At 42.5% G+C, this 27,293-nt stretch overlaps 11 non-coding genes across 11 annotated transcripts; 7 read left to right on the top strand and 4 right to left on the bottom strand.

Annotated features, from left to right (window-relative positions):
- The first annotated feature begins 600 nt into the window (after nt 1-600).
- Nucleotides 601-683, top strand: TRNAL-AAG (transfer RNA leucine (anticodon AAG)). The gene has a single exon. It is a non-coding gene; the product is annotated as a tRNA-Leu (tRNA).
- Nucleotides 684-1,063: 380 nt separating this feature from the next.
- Nucleotides 1,064-1,145, bottom strand: TRNAS-UGA (transfer RNA serine (anticodon UGA)). The gene has a single exon. It is a non-coding gene; the product is annotated as a tRNA-Ser (tRNA).
- Nucleotides 1,146-4,806: 3,661 nt separating this feature from the next.
- Nucleotides 4,807-4,888, top strand: TRNAL-AAG (transfer RNA leucine (anticodon AAG)). Its single transcript has one exon. It is a non-coding gene; the product is annotated as a tRNA-Leu (tRNA).
- A 4,096-nt stretch (nt 4,889-8,984) lies between these two features.
- Nucleotides 8,985-9,066, top strand: TRNAL-AAG (transfer RNA leucine (anticodon AAG)). The gene has a single exon. It is a non-coding gene; the product is annotated as a tRNA-Leu (tRNA).
- Nucleotides 9,067-9,446: 380 nt separating this feature from the next.
- Nucleotides 9,447-9,528, bottom strand: TRNAS-UGA (transfer RNA serine (anticodon UGA)). The gene has a single exon. It is a non-coding gene; the product is annotated as a tRNA-Ser (tRNA).
- Nucleotides 9,529-13,164: 3,636 nt separating this feature from the next.
- Nucleotides 13,165-13,247, top strand: TRNAL-AAG (transfer RNA leucine (anticodon AAG)). Its single transcript has one exon. It is a non-coding gene; the product is annotated as a tRNA-Leu (tRNA).
- A 380-nt stretch (nt 13,248-13,627) lies between these two features.
- TRNAS-UGA (transfer RNA serine (anticodon UGA)) lies at nt 13,628-13,709 on the bottom strand. The gene has a single exon. It is a non-coding gene; the product is annotated as a tRNA-Ser (tRNA).
- A 3,659-nt stretch (nt 13,710-17,368) lies between these two features.
- Nucleotides 17,369-17,450, top strand: TRNAL-AAG (transfer RNA leucine (anticodon AAG)). The gene has a single exon. It is a non-coding gene; the product is annotated as a tRNA-Leu (tRNA).
- Nucleotides 17,451-21,571: 4,121 nt separating this feature from the next.
- On the top strand, nt 21,572-21,653 carry TRNAL-AAG (transfer RNA leucine (anticodon AAG)). Its single transcript has one exon. It is a non-coding gene; the product is annotated as a tRNA-Leu (tRNA).
- Nucleotides 21,654-25,774: 4,121 nt separating this feature from the next.
- On the top strand, nt 25,775-25,856 carry TRNAL-AAG (transfer RNA leucine (anticodon AAG)). Its single transcript has one exon. It is a non-coding gene; the product is annotated as a tRNA-Leu (tRNA).
- A 380-nt stretch (nt 25,857-26,236) lies between these two features.
- TRNAS-UGA (transfer RNA serine (anticodon UGA)) lies at nt 26,237-26,318 on the bottom strand. The gene has a single exon. It is a non-coding gene; the product is annotated as a tRNA-Ser (tRNA).
- Between the last annotated feature and the right edge of the window lie 975 nt (nt 26,319-27,293).

Genomic DNA, 27,293 nt, shown 5'->3' on the forward strand with positions numbered 1-27,293 from the left:
TGTCACCTGGAGCACCGCCCACCAGTGCTGGAGTTTTAAACAGCACCCGGTTGCATTTTGGGACTTGTGCCTTTTCAATGTGAGCTCAAAGACGGGAGCCTGTGAAATTCTATTGGCTAAAAAATATTAACAGCGGAATGTGAATAGGCCACACAAGACATGACGTCACTGGAAAGCTAAACAGTATGTTGGGGAGACTGGGTGCGGCAATAGGGCTGATGTCATGAATACGTGCAACTCCTCAGTTATTTTTGAATGAACTGCTCATTCATTAGATCCCACCCAAAGAAATGAGCCCACCGGTATGAACACTTGTTTCATTAGAAAATGATGGAGTCACATTGCCTATGTAGAGCAGGTGCTTATACCTTGGTTGGAAGTCATTGCTCGGAGAGTGTTGTCTTTTAAGGTGATTGCACTAGGTCCGAGCAGGTGGGAGAAGACTTGTGCAGTGACTGAGTAAGAGAGATAACCTTCAATTACCACATCACCCTCCCGACATTGTAATCATGTCCATGAAATGGTTTATCAACTCGACTTTCCACACTAAGTGAGGAGACTCAGGGTTACGGTGCTCATGAAGTGCACCGACACACTGAGAGCAACAGTGGCCGAGCGGTCTAAGGCGCTGGATTAAGGCTCCAGTCTCTTTGGAGGCGTGGGTTCAAATCCCACCGCTGCCAGAGATGGATTTTTACAGATCTTAATGACGCATCTCCCTTCTGACCCTTCAATTTGCATAAGCAGTGACTCTACCAATAGGTCCCTAATTGTAAAACTCTTTTACAGTCTCCTTCTAAGTAAACTCCTAAACCGTGGACTCCAAGAAATCGGCTGATTGGCGCTGCTGTTGTTTTGCTTCATTCTGCTTAGATCATCTTCAAATGGAAGGTTTAACAAATCATTTGTTCTCCCCACGCGGTCACCCGCTCTTCTCTCTGCAAAATAAAATCGAACCTCTGTTAAATAAAGATTTAAAGTAAATTATCTATCTTCCCAAATAAAGTTGGTAAATGTGTTCTTCACAGTTATTTTAAAAATCAGGTTTAAAATAAACAACAGAGGTAGTCAGCAGGATTCAAACCCGTGCAGGGAACCCCCAAAGGATTTCAAGTCCATCACCTTAACCACTCGGCCATAACTACCAGCTCTCATTGAGCTCTACCGAAACTTTATATCACAACAAAATTGTGCAAAATGGCCGTGCAGACCTATATATGACTCCATTTAGTAGGATCTCTAACTGTGTGCAAAGGGCACATTGCTATGTTTCTGTCTAAGCTTTGCTTTAGGTCTGAGGTCTTAAGAACCAAAGCAGGCTCCACGCACACTTGCCTGCACAAAAAAACAAGCATTTGCAATGCGAAAGGTCTCACATTTGTGAGAGTTAGAGCTATTGGCGTTGCAAATGACAATGTCTTTTACCTAGGTTTTGGTTTTCTTTGGGAAAATTTGATGTGTCCACGTTGTGTTTTGGGGCACTTCCTGTCGCGGGCGCTAGGCCTACCCACACAAGTGAGGTAAAAAATGTTATCGGGAGACTTGGGGAAACATAGAATAGCAAAACAAGAGTTACTGCCCCTTGTCTTTATCTACATTTTTTCCTTCCAAATATAAGACAGTGTGTAAAAAAGACGTCTATTTGAGAAATGCCCTTTAATTCGCATGCTAGTGTGGGCACCCCAGAATTCAGAGATGTGCAAATAACCACTGCTCCTTCACTCCTTATCTTGTGCCCATTTTGGAAATAGAAAGGTTTTCTTGATACCTTTTTTTCACTCTATATACTTCGGCAAATTAATTGCAGTATACCCGGTATAGAATGAAAACCCACTGCAAGGTGCAGCTCATTTATTTTCTCTGGATACCTAGGGTTCTTGATGAACCTACAAGCCCTATATATCCCCGCAACCAGAAGAGTCCAGCAGGCGTAATGGTATATTGCTTTCAAAAATCTGACATTGCAGAAAAAAGTTACAGAGTAAAACGTAGAGGAAAATGGCTGTTTTTTTCTTCTCAATTTCAATATTTTTTTTTTATTTCAGTTGTTATTTTCTGTAGGAAACACTTGTAAGATCTACACAAGTTACCCATTGCTGAATTCAGAATGTTGTCTTCTTTTCAAAAATGTTTAGGTTACTGGGACCCAGCATTGGTTTCACACCCATTTCTGTCACTGACTGGAAGGAGGCTAAAAGCACACAAAATCGTAAAAATGGGGTATGTCCCAGTAAAATGCCAAAATTGTGTTGAAAAATTGGGTTTTCTGATTCAAGTCTGCCTGTCCCTGAAAGCTGGGAAGCTGGTGATTTTAGCAGTGCAAACCCTTTGTTGATGCCAATTTCAGGGACAAAAACCACAAGCCTTCTTCTCCAGCCCTTTTTTCCATTTTTTTCTTTTTTAAAACAAAATGTTTACCGTATTTTGGCTAATTTCTTGGTCTCCTTCAGGGGAACCCACAAAGTCTGGGTACCTCTAGAATCCCTAGGATGTTGGAAAAAAAGGACGCAAATTTGGCGTGGATAGCTTATGTGGACAAAAATCTATGAGGGCCTAAGCGCGCCCTGCCCCAAATAGCCAAAAAAATGCCTGCCACCTGAGGGGGAAAAGGCTGGCAGCGAAGGGGTTAAAATGCACTATTTTATTCCAATTTCTTCACTTAGCTTCAGATGAACTATTTTTCCCTCCCACCAACTCCTTTCAAAGTGCACCAGCCACCACTGCCTTGGGTGGGACAGATTGTTTTCGATTGCAGTATGGCAGATTGTTTTGGATTGCAGTGTGGTAGTTTGTTTTTGATTGGAGTGCAGCAGATTGCAGTGGGGTAGATTGTTTTGAATTGGAGTAGGGGAGATTGTTTTGAAGTGGAGTCGGGCAGATTGGAGTGGGGCAGATTGTTTTGGATCGAAGTGGGACAGATTGTTTTGGAGTGGTGCAGATTGTTTTTTATTATAGTGGGGCACATTGGAGTGAGACAGATTTGCTTGGGGTGGGTGGAGAGGATTGGAGTAGGATGAGTTAGAGTGGATTAGATTCGGGTGAGTGATTTGGACTGGAGTGAGGTGGATTAGTGTGGGTGAAGTGGTCTGGATGGGGTGGATTGTAGTGGGGAAGATTGGAGTGGGGTGGATTGAAGTGTACCGCAGGATTATGTGTTAAAGATTAATTTCAGAATTTACACATAATAAAGAAACACTGTTGATTTGCAATATTTTAAACGAGCTAATCGTCATCTTTTGAGAAGAGTGCCCACGAACAAAAGCAAAAGAAAACATGCGTGGAACGTGGGAAAAGACGATTTGGCAAAATAAAAGAAAGTTCGATTTAAATTTAAAACTTAACAGTTTTGGTTGTCCTGCTGGGCATGTTTTTGCCAGTCACAAGCCTTCTGTTTGCAGGGCACTAGAAGGTAAAAGGAAAAAATAGTACCTTGATCAGGTGGGGAGCAGCGGTCAGGCACTGATTAAGCTGAATCAATCAACGCTTGGTCGCTGCTCTACAGAGAGGAACGGAAATGATGCAAGACATGCCTTGATGAATTAGGAAACTGTAAAGAAGAGTGCCACATAAATAAAAAAATGGTGAGAGACATGCGGGCTCCAAGCCCTTTACTGAATACTACAGAGTCTATCAAGCGAGACCCTAAAAAGGTCAGTTAGTTAAAATAAACAAACATTGTTACTTCTAAATATCAATATTCCAAGGACGCCTAGATGGTCGTCAAGCAAAAAGTTCCTAGTGCATGGAGGGGCTTATGGTAGTTCTGAAGAGAGGCAAAGGACTTGGTCAGAGGGTGGCCTTGTTGGTGTGGTAGGGAAGCAATACCTCAAACATTATTACTGGGGTAGGGGAGCTTGCAATTCGGAGTAATGAAAATTATCACAAAGCAATCAAGTAATTCCACATCAAAATAACAAGCGTGCGGGCTGACAACCATGCTCTCAGCATCAACGAGCGCAGAGTGAAGTGAATTTTACCATCCTCTGTGCATTTTTATTGCGGGGCTCATTTACATTTGACTTGGCGCGCAGAACGAGTGAGAACCAGGTCAATAGAAACAAAAATCATCTATTTAAAAAGTTTAGTTTCACGTGGGCCTGTTGTCCTTACTTCTTTCAGAATAGCTTTTGAACCTCTGTCCTGAGTGTGTCTGTGACTGTCACGTGAAAAGGCAGTCAGGGCATCCAGGTGGACCCCATGTCACCTGGGGCACCGCCCACCAGTGCTGGAGTTTTAAACAGCACCCGGTTGCATTTTGGGACTTGTGCCTTTTCAATGTGAGCTCAAAGACGGGAGCCTGTGAAATTCTATTGGCTAAAAAATATTAACAGCGGAATGTGAATAGGCCACACAAGACATGACGTCACTGGAAAGCTAAACAGTATGTTGGGGAGACTGGGTGCGGCAATAGGGCTGATGTCATGAATACGTGCAACTCCTCAGTTATTTTTGAATGAACTGCTCATTCATTAGATCCCACCCAAAGAAATGAGCCCACCAGTATGAACACTTGTTTCATTAGAAAATGATGGAGTCACATTGCCTATGTAGAGCAGGTGCTTATACCTTGGTTGGAAGTCATTGCTCGGGAGAGTGTTGTCTTTTAAGGTGATTGCACTAGGTCCGAGCAGGTGGGAGAAGACTTGTGCAGTGACTGAGTAAGAGAGATAACCTTCAATTACCACATCACCCTCCCGACATTGTAATCATGTCCATGAAATGGTTTATCAACTCGACTTTCCACACTAAGTGAGGAGACTCAGGGTTACGGTGCTCATGAAGTGCACAGACACACTGAGAGCAACAGGTAGCGTGGCCGAGCGGTCTAAGGCGCTGGATTAAGGCTCCAGTCTCTTTGGAGGCGTGGGTTCAAATCCCACCGCTGCCAGAGATGGATTTTTACAGATCTTAATGACGCATCTCCCTTCTGACCCTTCAATTTGCATAAACAGTGACTCTACCAATAGGTCCCTAATTTTAAAACTCTTTTACAGTCTCCTTCTAAGTAAACTCCTAAACCGTGGACTCCAAGAAATCGGCTGATTGGCGCTGCTGTTGTTTTGCTTCATTCTGCTTAGATCACCTTCAAATGGAAGGTTTAACAAATCATTTGTTCTCCCCACGCGGTCACCCGCTCTTCTCTCTGCAAAATAAAATCGAACCTCTGTTAAATAAAGATTTAAAGTAAATTATCTATCTTCCCAAATAAAGTTGGTAAATGTGTTCTTCACAGTTATTTTAAAAATCAGGTTTAAAATAAACAACAGAGGTAGTCAGCAGGATTCAATCCCGTGCAGGGAACCCCCAAAGGATTTCAAGCCCATCACCTTAACCACTCGGCCATAACTACCAGCTCTCATTGAGCTCTACCGAAACTTTATATCACAACAAAATTGTGCAAAATGGCCGAGCAGACCTATATATGACTCCATTTAGTAGGATCTCTAACTGTGTGCAAAGGGCACATTGCTATGTTTCTGTCTAAGCTTTGCTTTAGGTCTGAGGTCTTAAGAACCAAAGCAGGCTCCACGCACACTTGCCTGCACAAAAAAACAAGCATTTGCAATGCGAAAGGTCTCACATTTGTGAGAGTTAGAGCTATTGGCGTTGCAAATGACAATGTCTTTTACCTAGGTTTTGGTTTTCTTTGGGAAAATTTGATGTGTCCACGTTGTGTTTTGGGGCACTTCCTGTCGCGGGCGCTAGGCCTACCCACACAAGTGAGGTAAAAAATGTTATCGGGAGACTTGGGGAAACATAGAATAGCAAAACAAGAGTTACTGCCCCTTGTCTTTATCTACATTTTTTCCTTCCAAATATAAGACAGTGTGTAAAAAAGACGTCTATTTGAGAAATGCCCTTTAATTCGCATGCTAGTGTGGGCACCCCAGAATTCAGAGATGTGCAAATAACCACTGCTCCTTCACTCCTTATCTTGTGCCCATTTTGGAAATAGAAAGGTTTTCTTGATACCTATTTTTCACTCTATATACTTCGGCAAATTAATTGCAGTATACCCGGTATAGAATGAAAACCCACTGAAAGGTGCAGCTCATTTATTTTCTCTGGATACCTAGGGTTCTTGATGAACCTACAAGCCCTATATATCCCCGCAACCAGAAGAGTCCAGCAGGCGTAATGGTATATTGCTTTCAAAAATCTGACATTGCAGAAAAAAGTTACAGAGTAAAACGTAGAGGAAAATGGCTGTTTTTTTCTTCTCAATTTCAATATTTTTTTTTTATTTCAGTTGTTATTTTCTGTAGGAAACACTTGTAAGATCTACACAAGTTACCCATTGCTGAATTCAGAATGTTGTCTTCTTTTCAAAAATGTTTAGGTTACTGGGACCCAGCATTGGTTTCACACCCATTTCTGTCACTGACTGGAAGGAGGCTAAAAGCACACAAAATCGTAAAAATGGGGTATGTCCCAGTAAAATGCCAAAATTGTGTTGAAAAATTGGGTTTTCTGATTCAAGTCTGCCTGTCCCTGAAAGCTGGGAAGCTGGTGATTTTAGCAGTGCAAACCCTTTGTTGATGCCAATTTCAGGGACAAAAACCACAAGCCTTCTTCTCCAGCCCTTTTTTCCATTTTTTTCTTTTTTAAAACAAAATGTTTACTGTATTTTGGCTAATTTCTTGGTCTCCTTCAGGGGAACCCACAAAGTCTGGGTACCTCTAGAATCCCTAGGATGTTGGAAAAAAAGGACGCAAATTTGGCGTGGATAGCTTATGTGGACAAAAATCTATGAGGGCCTAAGCGCGCCCTGCCCCAAATAGCCAAAAAAATGCCTGGCACCTGAGGGGGAAAAGGCTGGCAGCGAAGGGGTTAAAATGCACTATTTTATTCCAATTTCTTCACTTAGCTTCAGATGAACTATTTTTCCCTCCCACCAACTCCTTTCAAAGTGCACCAGCCACCACTGCCTTGGGTGGGACAGATTGTTTTCGATTGCAGTGTGGTAGTTTGTTTTTGATTGGAGTGCAGCAGATTGCAGTGGGGTAGATTGTTTTGAATTGGAGTAGGGGAGATTGTTTTGAAGTGGAGTCGGGCAGATTGGAGTGGGGCAGATTGTTTTGGATCGAAGTGGGACAGATTGTTTTGGAGTGGTGCAGATTGTTTTTTATTATAGTGGGGCACATTGGAGTGAGACAGATTTGCTTGGGGTGGGTGGAGAGGATTGGAGTAGGATGAGTTAGAGTGGATTGGATTCGGGTGAGTGATTTGGACTGGAGTGAGGTGGATTAGTGTGGGTGAAGTGGTCTGGATGGGGTGGATTGTAGTGGGGAAGATTGGAGTGGGGTGGATTGAAGTGTACCGCAGGATTATGTGTTAAAGATTAATTTCAGAATTTACACATAATAAAGAAACACTGTTGATTTGCAATATTTTAAACGAGCTAATCGTCATCTTTTGAGAAGAGTGCCCACGAACAAAAGCAAAAGAAAACATGCGTGGAACGTGGGAAAAGACGATTTGGCAAAATAAAAGAAAGTTCGATTTAAATTTAAAACTTAACAGTTTTGGTTGTCCTGCTGGGCATGTTTTTGCCAGTCACAAGCCTTCTGTTTGCAGGGCACTAGAAGGTAAAAGGAAAAAATAGTACCTTGATCAGGTGGGGAGCAGCGGTCAGGCACTGATTAAGCTGAATCAATCAACGCTTGGTCGCTGCTCTACAGAGAGGAACGGAAATGATGCAAGACATGCCTTGATGAATTAGGAAACTGTAAAGAAGAGTGCCACATAAATAAAAAAATGGTGAGAGACATGCGGGCTCCAAGCCCTTTACTGAATACTACAGAGTCTATCAAGCGAGACCCTAAAAAGGTCAGTTAGTTAAAATAAACAAACATTGTTACTTCTAAAAATCAATATTCCAAGGACGCCTAGATGGTCGTCAAGCAAAAAGTTCCTAGTGCATGGAGGGGCTTATGGTAGTTCTGAAGAGAGGCAAAGGACTTGGTCAGAGGGTGGCCTTGTTGGTGTGGTAGGGAAGCAATACCTCAAACATTATTACTGGGGTAGGGGAACTTGCAATTCGGAGTAATGAAAATTATCACAAAGCAATCAAGTAATTCCACATCAAAATAACAAGCGTGCGGGCTGACAACCATGCTCTCAGCATCAACGAGCGCAGAGTGAAGTGAATTTTACCATCCTCTGTGCATTTTTATTGCGAGGCTCATTTACATTTGACTTGGCGCGCAGAACGAGTGAGAACCAGGTCAATAGAAACAAAAATCATCTATTTAAAAAGTTTAGTTTCACGTGGGCCTGTTGTCCTTACTTCTTTCAGAATAGCTTTTGAACCTCTGTCCTGTGTGTGTCTGTGACTGTCACGTGAAAGGCAGTCAGGGCATCCAGGTGGACCCCATGTCACCTGGAGCACCGCCCACCAGTGCTGGAGTTTTAAACAGCACCCGGTTGCATTTTGGGACTTGTGCCTTTTCAATGTGAGCTCAAAGACGGGAGCCTGTGAAATTCTATTGGCTAAAAAATATTAACAGCGGAATGTGAATAGGCCACACAAGACATGACGTCACTGGAAAGCTAAACAGTATGTTGGGGAGACTGGGTGCGGCAATAGGGCTGATGTCATGAATACGTGCAACTCCTCAGTTATTTTTGAATGAACTGCTCATTCATTAGATCCCACCCAAAGAAATGAGCCCACCGGTATGAACACTTGTTTCATTAGAAAATGATGGAGTCACATTGCCTATGTAGAGCAGGTGCTTATACCTTGGTTGGAAGTCATTGCTCGGAGAGTGTTGTCTTTTAAGGTGATTGCACTAGGTCCGAGCAGGTGGGAGAAGACTTGTGCAGTGACTGAGTAAGAGAGATAACCTTCAATTACCACATCACCCTCCCGACATTGTAATCATGTCCATGAAATGGTTTATCAACTCGACTTTCCACACTAAGTGAGGAGACTCAGGGTTACGGTGCTCATGAAGTGCACAGACACACTGAGAGCAACAGGTAGCGTGGCCGAGCGGTCTAAGGCCCTGGATTAAGGCTCCAGTCTCTTTGGAGGCGTGGGTTCAAATCCCACCGCTGCCAGAGATGGATTTTTACAGATCTTAATGACGCATCTCCCTTCTGACCCTTCAATTTGCATAAGCAGTGACTCTACCAATAGGTCCCTAATTGTAAAACTCTTTTACAGTCTCCTTCTAAGTAAACTCCTAAACCGTGGACTCCAAGAAATCGGCTGATTGGCGCTGCTGTTGTTTTGCTTCATTCTGCTTAGATCATCTTCAAATGGAAGGTTTAACAAATCATTTGTTCTCCCCACGCGGTCACCCGCTCTTCTCTCTGCAAAATAAAATCGAACCTCTGTTAAATAAAGATTTAAAGTAAATTATCTATCTTCCCAAATAAAGTTGGTAAATGTGTTCTTCACAGTTATTTTAAAAATCAGGTTTAAAATAAACAACAGAGGTAGTCAGCAGGATTCAAACCCGTGCAGGGAACCCCCAAAGGATTTCAAGTCCATCACCTTAACCACTCGGCCATAACTACCAGCTCTCATTGAGCTCTACCGAAACTTTATATCACAACAAAATTGTGCAAAATGGCCGTGCAGACCTATATATGACTCCATTTAGTAGGATCTCTAACTGTGTGCAAAGGGCACATTGCTATGTTTCTGTCTAAGCTTTGCTTTAGGTCTGAGGTCTTAAGAACCAAAGCAGGCTCCACGCACACTTGCCTGCACAAAAAAACAAGCATTTGCAATGCGAAAGGTCTCACATTTGTGAGAGTTAGAGCTATTGGCGTTGCAAATGACAATGTCTTTTACCTAGGTTTTGGTTTTCTTTGGGAAAATTTGATGTGTCCACGTTGTGTTTTGGGGCACTTCCTGTCGCGGGCGCTAGGCCTACCCACACAAGTGAGGTAAAAAATGTTATCGGGAGACTTGGGGAAACATAGAATAGCAAAACAAGAGTTACTGCCCGTTGTCTTTATCTACATTTTTTCCTTCCAAATATAAGACAGTGTGTAAAAAAGACGTCTATTTGAGAAATGCCCTTTAATTCGCATGCTAGTGTGGGCACCCCAGAATTCAGAGATGTGCAAATAACCACTGCTCCTTCACTCCTTATCTTGTGCCCATTTTGGAAATAGAAAGGTTTTCTTGATACCTATTTTTCACTCTATATACTTCGGCAAATTAATTGCAGTATACCCGGTATAGAATGAAAACCCACTGCAAGGTGCAGCTCATTTATTTTCTCTGGATACCTAGGGTTCTTGATGAACCTACAAGCCCTATATATCCCCGCAACCAGAAGAGTCCAGCAGGCGTAATGGTATATTGCTTTCAAAAATCTGACATTGCAGAAAAAAGTTACAGAGTAAAACGTAGAGGAAAATGGCTGTTTTTTTCTTCTCAATTTCAATATTTTTTTTTTATTTCAGTTGTTATTTTCTGTAGGAAACACTTGTAAGATCTACACAAGTTACCCATTGCTGAATTCAGAATGTTGTCTTCTTTTCAAAAATGTTTAGGTTACTGGGACCCAGCATTGGTTTCACACCCATTTCTGTCACTGACTGGAAGGAGGCTAAAAGCACACAAAATCGTAAAAATGGGGTATGTCCCAGTAAAATGCCAAAATTGTGTTGAAAAATTGGGTTTTCTGATTCAAGTCTGCCTGTCCCTGAAAGCTGGGAAGCTGGTGATTTTAGCAGTGCAAACCCTTTGTTGATGCCAATTTCAGGGACAAAAACCACAAGCCTTCTTCTCCAGCCCTTTTTTCCATTTTTTCTTTTTTAAAACAAAATTTTTACTGTATTTTGGCTAATTTCTTGGTCTCCTTCAGGGGAACCCACAAAGTCTGGGTACCTCTAGAATCCCTAGGATGTTGGAAAAAAAGGACGCAAATTTGGCGTGGATAGCTTATGTGGACAAAAATCTATGAGGGCCTAAGCGCGCCCTGCCCCAAATAGCCAAAAAAATGCCTGCCACCTGAGGGGGAAAAGGCTGGCAGCGAAGGGGTTAAAATGCACTATTTTATTCCAATTTCTTCACTTAGCTTCAGATGAACTATTTTTCCCTCCCACCAACTCCTTTCAAAGTGCACCAGCCACCACTGCCTTGGGTGGGACAGATTGTTTTCGATTGCAGTAAGGCAGATTGTTTTGGATTGCAGTGTGGTAGTTTGTTTTTGATTGGAGTGCAGCAGATTGCAGTGGGGTAGATTGTTTTGAATTGGAGTAGGGGAGATTGTTTTGAAGTGGAGTGGGGCAGATTGTTTTGGATCGAAGTGGGACAGATTGTTTTGGAGTGGTGCAGATTGTTTTTTATTATAGTGGGGCACATTGGAGTGAGACAGATTTGCTTGGGGTGGGTGGAGAGGATTGGAGTAGGATGAGTTAGAGTGGATTGGATTCGGGTGAGTGATTTGGACTGGAGTGAGGTGGATTAGTGTGGGTGAAGTGGTCTGGATGGGGTGGATTGTAGTGGGGAAGATTGGAGTGGGGTGGATTGAAGTGTACCGCAGGATTATGTGTTAAAGATTAATTTCAGAATTTACACATAATAAAGAAACACTGTTGATTTGCAATATTTTAAACGAGCTAATCGTCATCTTTTGAGAAGAGTGCCCACGAACAAAAGCAAAAGAAAACATGCGTGGAACGTGGGAAAAGACGATTTGGCAAAATAAAAGAAAGTTCGATTTAAATTTAAAACTTAACAGTTTTGGTTGTCCTGCTGGGCATGTTTTTGCCAGTCACAAGCCTTCTGTTTGCAGGGCACTAGAAGGTAAAAGGAAAAAATAGTACCTTGATCAGGTGGGGAGCAGCGGTCAGGCACTGATTAAGCTGAATCAATCAACGCTTGGTCGCTGCTCTACAGAGAGGAACGGAAATGATGCAAGACATGCCTTGATGAATTAGGAAACTGTAAAGAAGAGTGCCACATAAATAAAAAAATGGTGAGAGACATGCGGGCTCCAAGCCCTTTACTGAATACTACAGAGTCTATCAAGCGAGACCCTAAAAAGGTCAGTTAGTTAAAATAAACAAACATTGTTACTTCTAAAAATCAATATTCCAAGGACGCCTAGATGGTCGTCAAGCAAAAAGTTCCTAGTGCATGGAGGGGCTTATGGTAGTTCTGAAGAGAGGCAAAGGACTTGGTCAGAGGGTGGCCTTGTTGGTGTGGTAGGGAAGCAATACCTCAAACATTATTACTGGGGTAGGGGAACTTGCAATTCGGAGTAATGAAAATTATCACAAAGCAATCAAGTAATTCCACATCAAAATAACAAGCGTGCGGGCTGACAACCATGCTCTCAGCATCAACGAGCGCAGAGTGAAGTGAATTTTACCATCCTCTGTGCATTTTTATTGCGAGGCTCATTTACATTTGACTTGGCGCGCAGAACGAGTGAGAACCAGGTCAATAGAAACAAAAATCATCTATTTAAAAAGTTTAGTTTCACGTGGGCCTGTTGTCCTTACTTCTTTCAGAATAGCTTTTGAACCTCTGTCCTGTGTGTGTCTGTGACTGTCACGTGAAAGGCAGTCAGGGCATCCAGGTGGACCCCATGTCACCTGGAGCACCGCCCACCAGTGCTGGAGTTTTAAACAGCACCCGGTTGCATTTTGGGACTTGTGCCTTTTCAATGTGAGCTCAAAGACGGGAGCCTGTGAAATTCTATTGGCTAAAAAATATTAACAGCGGAATGTGAATAGGCCACACAAGACATGACGTCACTGGAAAGCTAAACAGTATGTTGGGGAGACTGGGTGCGGCAATAGGGCTGATGTCATGAATACGTGCAACTCCTCAGTTATTTTTGAATGAACTGCTCATTCATTAGATCCCACCCAAAGAAATGAGCCCACCGGTATGAACACTTGTTTCATTAGAAAATGATGGAGTCACATTGCCTATGTAGAGCAGGTGCTAATACCTTGGTTGGAAGTCATTGCTCGGAGAGTGTTGTCTTTTAAGGTGATTGCACTAGGTCCGAGCAGGTGGGAGAAGACTTGTGCAGTGACTGAGTAAGAGAGATAACCTTCAATTACCACATCACCCTCCCGACATTGTAATCATGTCCATGAAATGGTTTATCAACTCGACTTTCCACACTAAGTGAGGAGACTCAGGGTTACGGTGCTCATGAAGTGCACAGACACACTGAGAGCAACAGTGGCCGAGCGGTCTAAGGCGCTGGATTAAGGCTCCAGTCTCTTTGGAGGCGTGGGTTCAAATCCCACCGCTGCCAGAGATGGATTTTTACAGATCTTAATGACGCATCTCCCTTCTGACCCTTCAATTTGCATAAGCAGTGACTCTACCAATAGGTCCCTAATTGTAAAACTCTTTTACAGTCTCCTTCTAAGTAAACTCCTAAACCGTGGACTCCAAGAAATCGGCTGATTGGCGCTGCTGTTGTTTTGCTTCATTCTGCTTAGATCATCTTCAAATGGAAGGTTTAACAAATCATTTGTTCTCCCCACGCGGTCACCCGCTCTTCTCTCTGCAAAATAAAATCGAACCTCTGTTAAATAAAGATTTAAAGTAAATTATCTATCTTCCCAAATAAAGTTGGTAAATGTGTTCTTCACAGTTATTTTAAAAATCAGGTTTAAAATAAACAACAGAGGTAGTCAGCAGGATTCAAACCCGTGCAGGGAACCCCCAAAGGATTTCAAGTCCATCACCTTAACCACTCGGCCATAACTACCAGCTCTCATTGAGCTCTACCGAAACTTTATATCACAACAAAATTGTGCAAAATGGCCGTGCAGACCTATATATGACTCCATTTAGTAGGATCTCTAACTGTGTGCAAAGGGCACATTGCTATGTTTCTGTCTAAGCTTTGCTTTAGGTCTGAGGTCTTAAGAACCAAAGCAGGCTCCACGCACACTTGCCTGCACAAAAAAACAAGCATTTGCAATGCGAAAGGTCTCACATTTGTGAGAGTTAGAGCTATTGGCGTTGCAAATGACAATGTCTTTTACCTAGGTTTTGGTTTTCTTTGGGAAAATTTGATGTGTCCACGTTGTGTTTTGGGGCACTTCCTGTCGCGGGCGCTAGGCCTACCCACACAAGTGAGGTAAAAAATGTTATCGGGAGACTTGGGGAAACATAGAATAGCAAAACAAGAGTTACTGCCCCTTGTCTTTATCTACATTTTTTCCTTCCAAATATAAGACAGTGTGTAAAAAAGACGTCTATTTGAGAAATGCCCTTTAATTCGCATGCTAGTGTGGGCACCCCAGAATTCAGAGATGTGCAAATAACCACTGCTCCTTCACTCCTTATCTTGTGCCCATTTTGGAAATAGAAAGGTTTTCTTGATACCTTTTTTTCACTCTATATACTTCGGCAAATTAATTGCAGTATACCCGGTATAGAATGAAAACCCACTGCAAGGTGCAGCTCATTTATTTTCTCTGGATACCTAGGGTTCTTGATGAACCTACAAGCCCTATATATCCCCGCAACCAGAAGAGTCCAGCAGGCGTAATGGTATATTGCTTTCAAAAATCTGACATTGCAGAAAAAAGTTACAGAGTAAAACGTAGAGGAAAATGGCTGTTTTTTTCTTCTCAATTTCAATATTTTTTTTTTATTTCAGTTGTTATTTTCTGTAGGAAACACTTGTAAGATCTACACAAGTTACCCATTGCTGAATTCAGAATGTTGTCTTCTTTTCAAAAATGTTTAGGTTACTGGGACCCAGCATTGGTTTCACACCCATTTCTGTCACTGACTGGAAGGAGGCTAAAAGCACACAAAATCGTAAAAATGGGGTATGTCCCAGTAAAATGCCAAAATTGTGTTGAAAAATTGGGTTTTCTGATTCAAGTCTGCCTGTCCCTGAAAGCTGGGAAGCTGGTGATTTTAGCAGTGCAAACCCTTTGTTGATGCCAATTTCAGGGACAAAAACCACAAGCCTTCTTCTCCAGCCCTTTTTTCCATTTTTTTCTTTTTTAAAACAAAATGTTTACCGTATTTTGGCTAATTTCTTGGTCTCCTTCAGGGGAACCCACAAAGTCTGGGTACCTCTAGAATCCCTAGGATGTTGGAAAAAAAGGACGCAAATTTGGCGTGGATAGCTTATGTGGACAAAAATCTATGAGGGCCTAAGCGCGCCCTGCCCCAAATAGCCAAAAAAATGCCTGCCACCTGAGGGGGAAAAGGCTGGCAGCGAAGGGGTTAAAATGCACTATTTTATTCCAATTTCTTCACTTAGCTTCAGATGAACTATTTTTCCCTCCCACCAACTCCTTTCAAAGTGCACCAGCCACCACTGCCTTGGGTGGGACAGATTGTTTTCGATTGCAGTATGGCAGATTGTTTTGGATTGCAGTGTGGTAGTTTGTTTTTGATTGGAGTGCAGCAGATTGCAGTGGGGTAGATTGTTTTGAATTGGAGTAGGGGAGATTGTTTTGAAGTGGAGTCGGGCAGATTGGAGTGGGGCAGATTGTTTTGGATCGAAGTGGGACAGATTGTTTTGGAGTGGTGCAGATTGTTTTTTATTATAGTGGGGCACATTGGAGTGAGACAGATTTGCTTGGGGTGGGTGGAGAGGATTGGAGTAGGATGAGTTAGAGTGGATTGGATTCGGGTGAGTGATTTGGACTGGAGTGAGGTGGATTAGTGTGGGTGAAGTGGTCTGGATGGGGTGGATTGTAGTGGGGAAGATTGGAGTGGGGTGGATTGAAGTGTACCGCAGGATTATGTGTTAAAGATTAATTTCAGAATTTACACATAATAAAGAAACACTGTTGATTTGCAATATTTTAAACGAGCTAATCGTCATCTTTTGAGAAGAGTGCCCACGAACAAAAGCAAAAGAAAACATGCGTGGAACGTGGGAAAAGACGATTTGGCAAAATAAAAGAAAGTTCGATTTAAATTTAAAACTTAACAGTTTTGGTTGTCCTGCTGGGCATGTTTTTGCCAGTCACAAGCCTTCTGTTTGCAGGGCACTAGAAGGTAAAAGGAAAAAATAGTACCTTGATCAGGTGGGGAGCAGCGGTCAGGCACTGATTAAGCTGAATCAATCAACGCTTGGTCGCTGCTCTACAGAGAGGAACGGAAATGATGCAAGACATGCCTTGATGAATTAGGAAACTGTAAAGAAGAGTGCCACATAAATAAAAAAATGGTGAGAGACATGCGGGCTCCAAGCCCTTTACTGAATACTACAGAGTCTATCAAGCGAGACCCTAAAAAGGTCAGTTAGTTAAAATAAACAAACATTGTTACTTCTAAATATCAATATTCCAAGGACGCCTAGATGGTCGTCAAGCAAAAAGTTCCTAGTGCATGGAGGGGCTTATGGTAGTTCTGAAGAGAGGCAAAGGACTTGGTCAGAGGGTGGCCTTGTTGGTGTGGTAGGGAAGCAATACCTCAAACATTATTACTGGGGTAGGGGAACTTGCAATTCGGAGTAATGAAAATAATCACAAAGCAATCAAGTAATTCCACATCAAAATAACAAGCGTGCGGGCTGACAACCATGCTCTCAGCATCAACGAGCGCAGAGTGAAGTGAATTTTACCATCCTCTGTGCATTTTTATTGCGAGGCTCATTTACATTTGACTTGGCGCGCAGAACGAGTGAGAACCCGGTCAATAGAAACAAAAATCATCTATTTAAAAAGTTTAGTTTCACGTGGGCCTGTTGTCCTTACTTCTTTCAGAATAGCTTTTGAACCTCTGTCCTGTGTGTGTCTGTGACTGTCACGTGAAAGGCAGTCAGAGCATCCAGGTGGGCCCCATGTCACCTGGGGCACCGCCCACCAGTGCTGGAGTTTTAAACAGCACCCGGTTGCATTTTGGGACTTGTGCCTTTTCAATGTGAGCTCAAAGACGGGAGCCTGTGAAATTCTATTGGCTAAAAAATATTAACAGCGGAATGTGAATAGGCCACACAAGACATGACGTCACTGGAAAGCTAAACAGTATGTTGGGGAGACTGGGTGCGGCAATAGGGCTGATGTCATGAATACGTGCAACTCCTCGGTTATTTTTGAATGAACTGCTCATTCATTAGATCCCACCCAAAGAAATGAGCCCACCAGTATGAACACTTGTTTCATTAGAAAATGATGGAGTCACATTGCCTATGTAGAGCAGGTGCTTATACCTTGGTTGGAAGTCATTGCTCGGAGAGTGTTGTCTTTTAAGGTGATTGCACTAGGTCCGAGCAGGTGGGAGAAGACTTGTGCAGTGACTGAGTAAGAGAGATAACCTTCAATTACCACATCACCCTCCCGACATTGTAATCATGTCCATGAAATGGTTTATCAACTCGACTTTCCACACTAAGTGAGGAGACTCAGGGTTACGGTGCTCATGAAGTGCACAGACACACTGAGAGCAACAGGTAGCGTGGCCGAGCGGTCTAAGGCGCTGGATTAAGGCTCCAGTCTCTTTGGAGGCGTGGGTTCAAATCCCACCGCTGCCAGAGATGGATTTTTACAGATCTTAATGACGCATCTCCCTTCTGACCCTTCAATTTGCATAAGCAGTGACTCTACCAATAGGTCCCTAATTTTAAAACTCTTTTACAGTCTCCTTCTAAGTAAACTCCTAAACCGTGGACTCCAAGAAATCGGCTGATTGGCGCTGCTGTTGTTTTGCTTCATTCTGCTTAGATCACCTTCAAATGGAAGGTTTAACAAATCATTTGTTCTCCCCACGCGGTCACCCGCTCTTCTCTCTGCAAAATAAAATCGAACCTCTGTTAAATAAAGATTTAAAGTAAATTATCTATCTTCCCAAATAAAGTTGGTAAATGTGTTCTTCACAGTTATTTTAAAAATCAGGTTTAAAATAAACAACAGAGGTAGTCAGCAGGATTCAAACCCGTGCAGGGAACCCCCAAAGGATTTCAAGCCCATCACCTTAACCACTCGGCCATAACTACCAGCTCTCATTGAGCTCTACCGAAACTTTATATCACAACAAAATTGTGCAAAATGGCCGTGCAGACCTATATATGACTCCATTTAGTAGGATCTCTAACTGTGTGCAAAGGGCACATTGCTATGTTTCTGTCTAAGCTTTGCTTTAGGTCTGAGGTCTTAAGAACCAAAGCAGGCTCCACGCACACTTGCCTGCACAAAAAAACAAGCATTTGCAATGCGAAAGGTCTCACATTTGTGAGAGTTAGAGCTATTGGCGTTGCAAATGACAATGTCTTTTACCTAGGTTTTGGTTTTCTTTGGGAAAATTTGATGTGTCCACGTTGTGTTTTGGGGCACTTCCTGTCGCGGGCGCTAGGCCTACCCACACAAGTGAGGTAAAAAATGTTATCGGGAGACTTGGGGAAACATAGAATAGCAAAACAAGAGTTACTGCCCCTTGTCTTTATCTACATTTTTTCCTTCCAAATATAAGACAGTGTGTAAAAAAGACGTCTATTTGAGAAATGCCCTTTAATTTGCATGCTAGTGTGGGCACCCCAGAATTCAGAGATGTGCAAATAACCACTGCTCCTTCACTCCTTATCTTGTGCCCATTTTGGAAATAGAAAGGTTTTCTTGATACCTTTTTTTCACTCTATATACTTCGGCAAATTAATTGCAGTATACCCGGTATAGAATGAAAACCCACTGCAAGGTGCAGCTCATTTATTTTCTCTGGATACCTAGGGTTCTTGATGAACCTACAAGCCCTATATATCCCCGCAACCAGAAGAGTCCAGCAGGCGTAATGGTATATTGCTTTCAAAAATCTGACATTGCAGAAAAAAGTTACAGAGTAAAACGTAGAGGAAAATGGCTGTTTTTTTCTTCTCAATTTCAATATTTTTTTTTTATTTCAGTTGTTATTTTCTGTAGGAAACACTTGTAAGATCTACACAAGTTACCCATTGCTGAATTCAGAATGTTGTCTTCTTTTCAAAAATGTTTAGGTTACTGGGACCCAGCATTGGTTTCACACCCATTTCTGTCACTGACTGGAAGGAGGCTAAAAGCACACAAAATCGTAAAAATGGGGTATGTCCCAGTAAAATGCCAAAATTGTGTTGAAAAATTGGGTTTTCTGATTCAAGTCTGCCTGTCCCTGAAAGCTGGGAAGCTGGTGATTTTAGCAGTGCAAACCCTTTGTTGATGCCAATTTCAGGGACAAAAACCACAAGCCTTCTTCTCCAGCCCTTTTTTCCATTTTTTTCTTTTTTAAAACAAAATGTTTACCGTATTTTGGCTAATTTCTTGGTCTCCTTCAGGGGAACCCACAAAGTCTGGGTACCTCTAGAATCCCTAGGATGTTGGAAAAAAAGGACGCAAATTTGGCGTGGATAGCTTATGTGGACAAAAATCTATGAGGGCCTAAGCGCGCCCTGCCCCAAATAGCCAAAAAAATGCCTGCCACCTGAGGGGGAAAAGGCTGGCAGCGAAGGGGTTAAAATGCACTATTTTATTCCAATTTCTTCACTTAGCTTCAGATGAACTATTTTTCCCTCCCACCAACTCCTTTCAAAGTGCACCAGCCACCACTGCCTTGGGTGGGACAGATTGTTTTCGATTGCAGTATGGCAGATTGTTTTGGATTGCAGTGTGGTAGTTTGTTTTTGATTGGAGTGCAGCAGATTGCAGTGGGGTAGATTGTTTTGAATTGGAGTAGGGGAGATTGTTTTGAAGTGGAGTCGGGCAGATTGGAGTGGGGCAGATTGTTTTGGATCGAAGTGGGACAGATTGTTTTGGAGTGGTGCAGATTGTTTTTTATTATAGTGGGGCACATTGGAGTGAGACAGATTTGCTTGGGGTGGGTGGAGAGGATTGGAGTAGGATGAGTTAGAGTGGATTGGATTCGGGTGAGTGATTTGGACTGGAGTGAGGTGGATTAGTGTGGGTGAAGTGGTCTGGATGGGGTGGATTGTAGTGGGGAAGATTGGAGTGGGGTGGATTGAAGTGTACCGCAGGATTATGTGTTAAAGATTAATTTCAGAATTTACACATAATAAAGAAACACTGTTGATTTGCAATATTTTAAACGAGCTAATCGTCATCTTTTGAGAAGAGTGCCCACGAACAAAAGCAAAAGAAAACATGCGTGGAACGTGGGAAAAGACGATTTGGCAAAATAAAAGAAAGTTCGATTTAAATTTAAAACTTAACAGTTTTGGTTGTCCTGCTGGGCATGTTTTTGCCAGTCACAAGCCTTCTGTTTGCAGGGCACTAGAAGGTAAAAGGAAAAAATAGTACCTTGATCAGGTGGGGAGCAGCGGTCAGGCACTGATTAAGCTGAATCAATCAACGCTTGGTCGCTGCTCTACAGAGAGGAACGGAAATGATGCAAGACATGCCTTGATGAATTAGGAAACTGTAAAGAAGAGTGCCACATAAATAAAAAAATGGTGAGAGACATGCGGGCTCCAAGCCCTTTACTGAATACTACAGAGTCTATCAAGCGAGACCCTAAAAAGGTCAGTTAGTTAAAATAAACAAACATTGTTACTTCTAAATATCAATATTCCAAGGACGCCTAGATGGTCGTCAAGCAAAAAGTTCCTAGTGCATGGAGGGGCTTATGGTAGTTCTGAAGAGAGGCAAAGGACTTGGTCAGAGGGTGGCCTTGTTGGTGTGGTAGGGAAGCAATACCTCAAACATTATTACTGGGGTAGGGGAACTTGCAATTCGGAGTAATGAAAATAATCACAAAGCAATCAAGTAATTCCACATCAAAATAACAAGCGTGCGGGCTGACAACCATGCTCTCAGCATCAACGAGCGCAGAGTGAAGTGAATTTTACCATCCTCTGTGCATTTTTATTGCGAGGCTCATTTACATTTGACTTGGCGCGCAGAACGAGTGAGAACCCGGTCAATAGAAACAAAAATCATCTATTTAAAAAGTTTAGTTTCACGTGGGCCTGTTGTCCTTACTTCTTTCAGAATAGCTTTTGAACCTCTGTCCTGTGTGTGTCTGTGACTGTCACGTGAAAGGCAGTCAGAGCATCCAGGTGGGCCCCATGTCACCTGGGGCACCGCCCACCAGTGCTGGAGTTTTAAACAGCACCCGGTTGCATTTTGGGACTTGTGCCTTTTCAATGTGAGCTCAAAGACGGGAGCCTGTGAAATTCTATTGGCTAAAAAATATTAACAGCGGAATGTGAATAGGCCACACAAGACATGACGTCACTGGAAAGCTAAACAGTATGTTGGGGAGACTGGGTGCGGCAATAGGGCTGATGTCATGAATACGTGCAACTCCTCGGTTATTTTTGAATGAACTGCTCATTCATTAGATCCCACCCAAAGAAATGAGCCCACCAGTATGAACACTTGTTTCATTAGAAAATGATGGAGTCACATTGCCTATGTAGAGCAGGTGCTTATACCTTGGTTGGAAGTCATTGCTCGGAGAGTGTTGTCTTTTAAGGTGATTGCACTAGGTCCGAGCAGGTGGGAGAAGACTTGTGCAGTGACTGAGTAAGAGAGATAACCTTCAATTACCACATCACCCTCCCGACATTGTAATCATGTCCATGAAATGGTTTATCAACTCGACTTTCCACACTAAGTGAGGAGACTCAGGGTTACGGTGCTCATGAAGTGCACAGACACACTGAGAGCAACAGGTAGCGTGGCCGAGCGGTCTAAGGCGCTGGATTAAGGCTCCAGTCTCTTTGGAGGCGTGGGTTCAAATCCCACCGCTGCCAGAGATGGATTTTTACAGATCTTAATGACGCATCTCCCTTCTGACCCTTCAATTTGCATAAGCAGTGACTCTACCAATAGGTCCCTAATTTTAAAACTCTTTTACAGTCTCCTTCTAAGTAAACTCCTAAACCGTGGACTCCAAGAAATCGGCTGATTGGCGCTGCTGTTGTTTTGCTTCATTCTGCTTAGATCACCTTCAAATGGAAGGTTTAACAAATCATTTGTTCTCCCCACGCGGTCACCCGCTCTTCTCTCTGCAAAATAAAATCGAACCTCTGTTAAATAAAGATTTAAAGTAAATTATCTATCTTCCCAAATAAAGTTGGTAAATGTGTTCTTCACAGTTATTTTAAAAATCAGGTTTAAAATAAACAACAGAGGTAGTCAGCAGGATTCAAACCCGTGCAGGGAACCCCCAAAGGATTTCAAGCCCATCACCTTAACCACTCGGCCATAACTACCAGCTCTCATTGAGCTCTACCGAAACTTTATATCACAACAAAATTGTGCAAAATGGCCGTGCAGACCTATATATGACTCCATTTAGTAGGATCTCTAACTGTGTGCAAAGGGCACATTGCTATGTTTCTGTCTAAGCTTTGCTTTAGGTCTGAGGTCTTAAGAACCAAAGCAGGCTCCACGCACACTTGCCTGCACAAAAAAACAAGCATTTGCAATGCGAAAGGTCTCACATTTGTGAGAGTTAGAGCTATTGGCGTTGCAAATGACAATGTCTTTTACCTAGGTTTTGGTTTTCTTTGGGAAAATTTGATGTGTCCACGTTGTGTTTTGGGGCACTTCCTGTCGCGGGCGCTAGGCCTACCCACACAAGTGAGGTAAAAAATGTTATCGGGAGACTTGGGGAAACATAGAATAGCAAAACAAGAGTTACTGCCCCTTGTCTTTATCTACATTTTTTCCTTCCAAATATAAGACAGTGTGTAAAAAAGACGTCTATTTGAGAAATGCCCTTTAATTTGCATGCTAGTGTGGGCACCCCAGAATTCAGAGATGTGCAAATAACCACTGCTCCTTCACTCCTTATCTTGTGCCCATTTTGGAAATAGAAAGGTTTTCTTGATACCTTTTTTTCACTCTATATACTTCGGCAAATTAATTGCAGTATACCCGGTATAGAATGAAAACCCACTGCAAGGTGCAGCTCATTTATTTTCTCTGGATACCTAGGGTTCTTGATGAACCTACAAGCCCTATATATCCCCGCAACCAGAAGAGTCCAGCAGGCGTAATGGTATATTGCTTTCAAAAATCTGACATTGCAGAAAAAAGTTACAGAGTAAAACGTAGAGGAAAATGGCTGTTTTTTTCTTCTCAATTTCAATATTTTTTTTTTATTTCAGTTGTTATTTTCTGTAGGAAACACTTGTAAGATCTACACAAGTTACCCATTGCTGAATTCAGAATGTTGTCTTCTTTTCAAAAATGTTTAGGTTACTGGGACCCAGCATTGGTTTCACACCCATTTCTGTCACTGACTGGAAGGAGGCTAAAAGCACACAAAATCGTAAAAATGGGGTATGTCCCAGTAAAATGCCAAAATTGTGTTGAAAAATTGGGTTTTCTGATTCAAGTCTGCCTGTCCCTGAAAGCTGGGAAGCTGGTGATTTTAGCAGTGCAAACCCTTTGTTGATGCCAATTTCAGGGACAAAAACCACAAGCCTTCTTCTCCAGCCCTTTTTTCCATTTTTTTCTTTTTTAAAACAAAATGTTTACCGTATTTTGGCTAATTTCTTGGTCTCCTTCAGGGGAACCCACAAAGTCTGGGTACCTCTAGAATCCCTAGGATGTTGGAAAAAAAGGACGCAAATTTGGCGTGGATAGCTTATGTGGACAAAAATCTATGAGGGCCTAAGCGCGCCCTGCCCCAAATAGCCAAAAAAATGCCTGGCACCTGAGGGGGAAAAGGCTGGCAGCGAAGGGGTTAAAATGCACTATTTTATTCCAATTTCTTCACTTAGCTTCAGATGAACTATTTTTCCCTCCCACCAACTCCTTTCAAAGTGCACCAGCCACCACTGCCTTGGGTGGGACAGATTGTTTTCGATTGCAGTATGGCAGATTGTTTTGGATTGCAGTGTGGTAGTTTGTTTTTGATTGGAGTGCAGCAGATTGCAGTGGGGTAGATTGTTTTGAATTGGAGTAGGGGAGATTGTTTTGAAGTGGAGTCGGGCAGATTGGAGTGGGGCAGATTGTTTTGGATCGAAGTGGGACAGATTGTTTTGGAGTGGTGCAGATTGTTTTTTATTATAGTGGGGCACATTGGAGTGAGACAGATTTGCTTGGGGTGGGTGGAGAGGATTGGAGTAGGATGAGTTAGAGTGGATTGGATTCGGGTGAGTGATTTGGACTGGAGTGAGGTGGATTAGTGTGGGTGAAGTGGTCTGGATGGGGTGGATTGTAGTGGGGAAGATTGGAGTGGGGTGGATTGAAGTGTACCGCAGGATTATGTGTTAAAGATTAATTTCAGAATTTACACATAATAAAGAAACACTGTTGATTTGCAATATTTTAAACGAGCTAATCGTCATCTTTTGAGAAGAGTGCCCACGAACAAAAGCAAAAGAAAACATGCGTGGAACGTGGGAAAAGACGATTTGGCAAAATAAAAGAAAGTTCGATTTAAATTTAAAACTTAACAGTTTTGGTTGTCCTGCTGGGCATGTTTTTGCCAGTCACAAGCCTTCTGTTTGCAGGGCACTAGAAGGTAAAAGGAAAAAATAGTACCTTGATCAGGTGGGGAGCAGCGGTCAGGCACTGATTAAGCTGAATCAATCAACGCTTGGTCGCTGCTCTACAGAGAGGAACGGAAATGATGCAAGACATGCCTTGATGAATTAGGAAACTGTAAAGAAGAGTGCCACATAAATAAAAAAATGGTGAGAGACATGCGGGCTCCAAGCCCTTTACTGAATACTACAGAGTCTATCAAGCGAGACCCTAAAAAGGTCAGTTAGTTAAAATAAACAAACATTGTTACTTCTAAAAATCAATATTCCAAGGACGCCTAGATGGTCGTCAAGCAAAAAGTTCCTAGTGCATGGAGGGGCTTATGGTAGTTCTGAAGAGAGGCAAAGGACTTGGTCAGAGGGTGGCCTTCTTGGTGTGGTAGGGAAGCAATACCTCAAACATTATTACTGGGGTAGGGGAACTTGCAATTCGGAGTAATGAAAATTATCACAAAGCAATCAAGTAATTCCACATCAAAATAACAAGCGTGCGGGCTGACAACCATGCTCTCAGCATCAACGAGCGCAGAGTGAAGTGAATTTTACCATCCTCTGTGCATTTTTATTGCGAGGCTCATTTACATTTGACTTGGCGCGCAGAACGAGTGAGAACCAGGTCAATAGAAACAAAAATCATCTATTTAAAAAGTTTAGTTTCACGTGGGCCTGTTGTCCTTACTTCTTTCAGAATAGCTTTTGAACCTCTGTCCTGTGTGTGTCTGTGACTGTCACGTGAAAGGCAGTCAGGGCATCCAGGTGGACCCCATGTCACCTGGAGCACCGCCCACCAGTGCTGGAGTTTTAAACAGCACCCGGTTGCATTTTGGGACTTGTGCCTTTTCAATGTGAGCTCAAAGACGGGAGCCTGTGAAATTCTATTGGCTAAAAAATATTAACAGCGGAATGTGAATAGGCCACACAAGACATGACGTCACTGGAAAGCTAAACAGTATGTTGGGGAGACTGGGTGCGGCAATAGGGCTGATGTCATGAATACGTGCAACTCCTCAGTTATTTTTGAATGAACTGCTCATTCATTAGATCCCACCCAAAGAAATGAGCCCACCGGTATGAACACTTGTTTCATTAGAAAATGATGGAGTCACATTGCCTATGTAGAGCAGGTGCTTATACCTTGGTTGGAAGTCATTGCTCGGAGAGTGTTGTCTTTTAAGGTGATTGCACTAGGTCCGAGCAGGTGGGAGAAGACTTGTGCAGTGACTGAGTAAGAGAGATAACCTTCAATTACCACATCACCCTCCCGACATTGTAATCATGTCCATGAAATGGTTTATCAACTCGACTTTCCACACTAAGTGAGGAGACTCAGGGTTACGGTGCTCATGAAGTGCACAGACACACTGAGAGCAACAGGTAGCGTGGCCGAGCGGTCTAAGGCGCTGGATTAAGGCTCCAGTCTCTTTGGAGGCGTGGGTTCAAATCCCACCGCTGCCAGAGATGGATTTTTACAGATCTTAATGACGCATCTCCCTTCTGACCCTTCAATTTGCATAAGCAGTGACTCTACCAATAGGTCCCTAATTGTAAAACTCTTTTACAGTCTCCTTCTAAGTAAACTCCTAAACCGTGGACTCCAAGAAATCGGCTGATTGGCGCTGCTGTTGTTTTGCTTCATTCTGCTTAGATCATCTTCAAATGGAAGGTTTAACAAATCATTTGTTCTCCCCACGCGGTCACCCGCTCTTCTCTCTGCAAAATAAAATCGAACCTCTGTTAAATAAAGATTTAAAGTAAATTATCTATCTTCCCAAATAAAGTTGGTAAATGTGTTCTTCACAGTTATTTTAAAAATCAGGTTTAAAATAAACAACAGAGGTAGTCAGCAGGATTCAAACCCGTGCAGGGAACCCCCAAAGGATTTCAAGTCCATCACCTTAACCACTCGGCCATAACTACCAGCTCTCATTGAGCTCTACCGAAACTTTATATCACAACAAAATTGTGCAAAATGGCCGTGCAGACCTATATATGACTCCATTTAGTAGGATCTCTAACTGTGTGCAAAGGGCACATTGCTATGTTTCTGTCTAAGCTTTGCTTTAGGTCTGAGGTCTTAAGAACCAAAGCAGGCTCCACGCACACTTGCCTGCACAAAAAAACAAGCATTTGCAATGCGAAAGGTCTCACATTTGTGAGAGTTAGAGCTATTGGCGTTGCAAATGACAATGTCTTTTACCTAGGTTTTGGTTTTCTTTGGCAAAATTTGATGTGTCCACGTTGTGTTTTGGGGCACTTCCTGTCTCGGGCGCTAGGCCTACCCACACAAGTGAGGTAAAAAATGTTATCGGGAGACTTGGGGAAACATAGAATAGCAAAACAAGAGTTACTGCCCCTTGTCTTTATCTACATTTTTTCCTTCCAAATATAAGACAGTGTGTAAAAAAGACGTCTATTTGAGAAATGCCCTTTAATTCGCATGCTAGTGTGGGCACCCCAGAATTCAGAGATGTGCAAATAACCACTGCTCCTTCACTCCTTATCTTGTGCCCATTTTGGAAATAGAAAGGTTTTCTTGATACCTTTTTTTCACTCTATATACTTCGGCAAATTAATTGCAGTATACCCGGTATAGAATGAAAACCCACTGCAAGGTGCAGCTCATTTATTTTCTCTGGATACCTAGGGTTCTTGATGAACCTACAAGCCCTATATATCCCCGCAACCAGAAGAGTCCAGCAGGCGTAATGGTATATTGCTTTCAAAAATCTGACATTGCAGAAAAAAGTTACAGAGTAAAACGTAGAGGAAAATGGCTGTTTTTTTCTTCTCAATTTCAATATTTTTTTTTTATTTCAGTTGTTATTTTCTGTAGGAAACACTTGTAAGATCTACACAAGTTACCCATTGCTGAATTCAGAATGTTGTCTTCTT

The sequence above is a fragment of the Pleurodeles waltl genome, chromosome 12 (genome assembly GCF_031143425.1).
Source record: "Pleurodeles waltl isolate 20211129_DDA chromosome 12, aPleWal1.hap1.20221129, whole genome shotgun sequence".
Lineage (NCBI taxonomy): Eukaryota > Metazoa > Chordata > Amphibia > Caudata > Salamandridae > Pleurodeles > Pleurodeles waltl.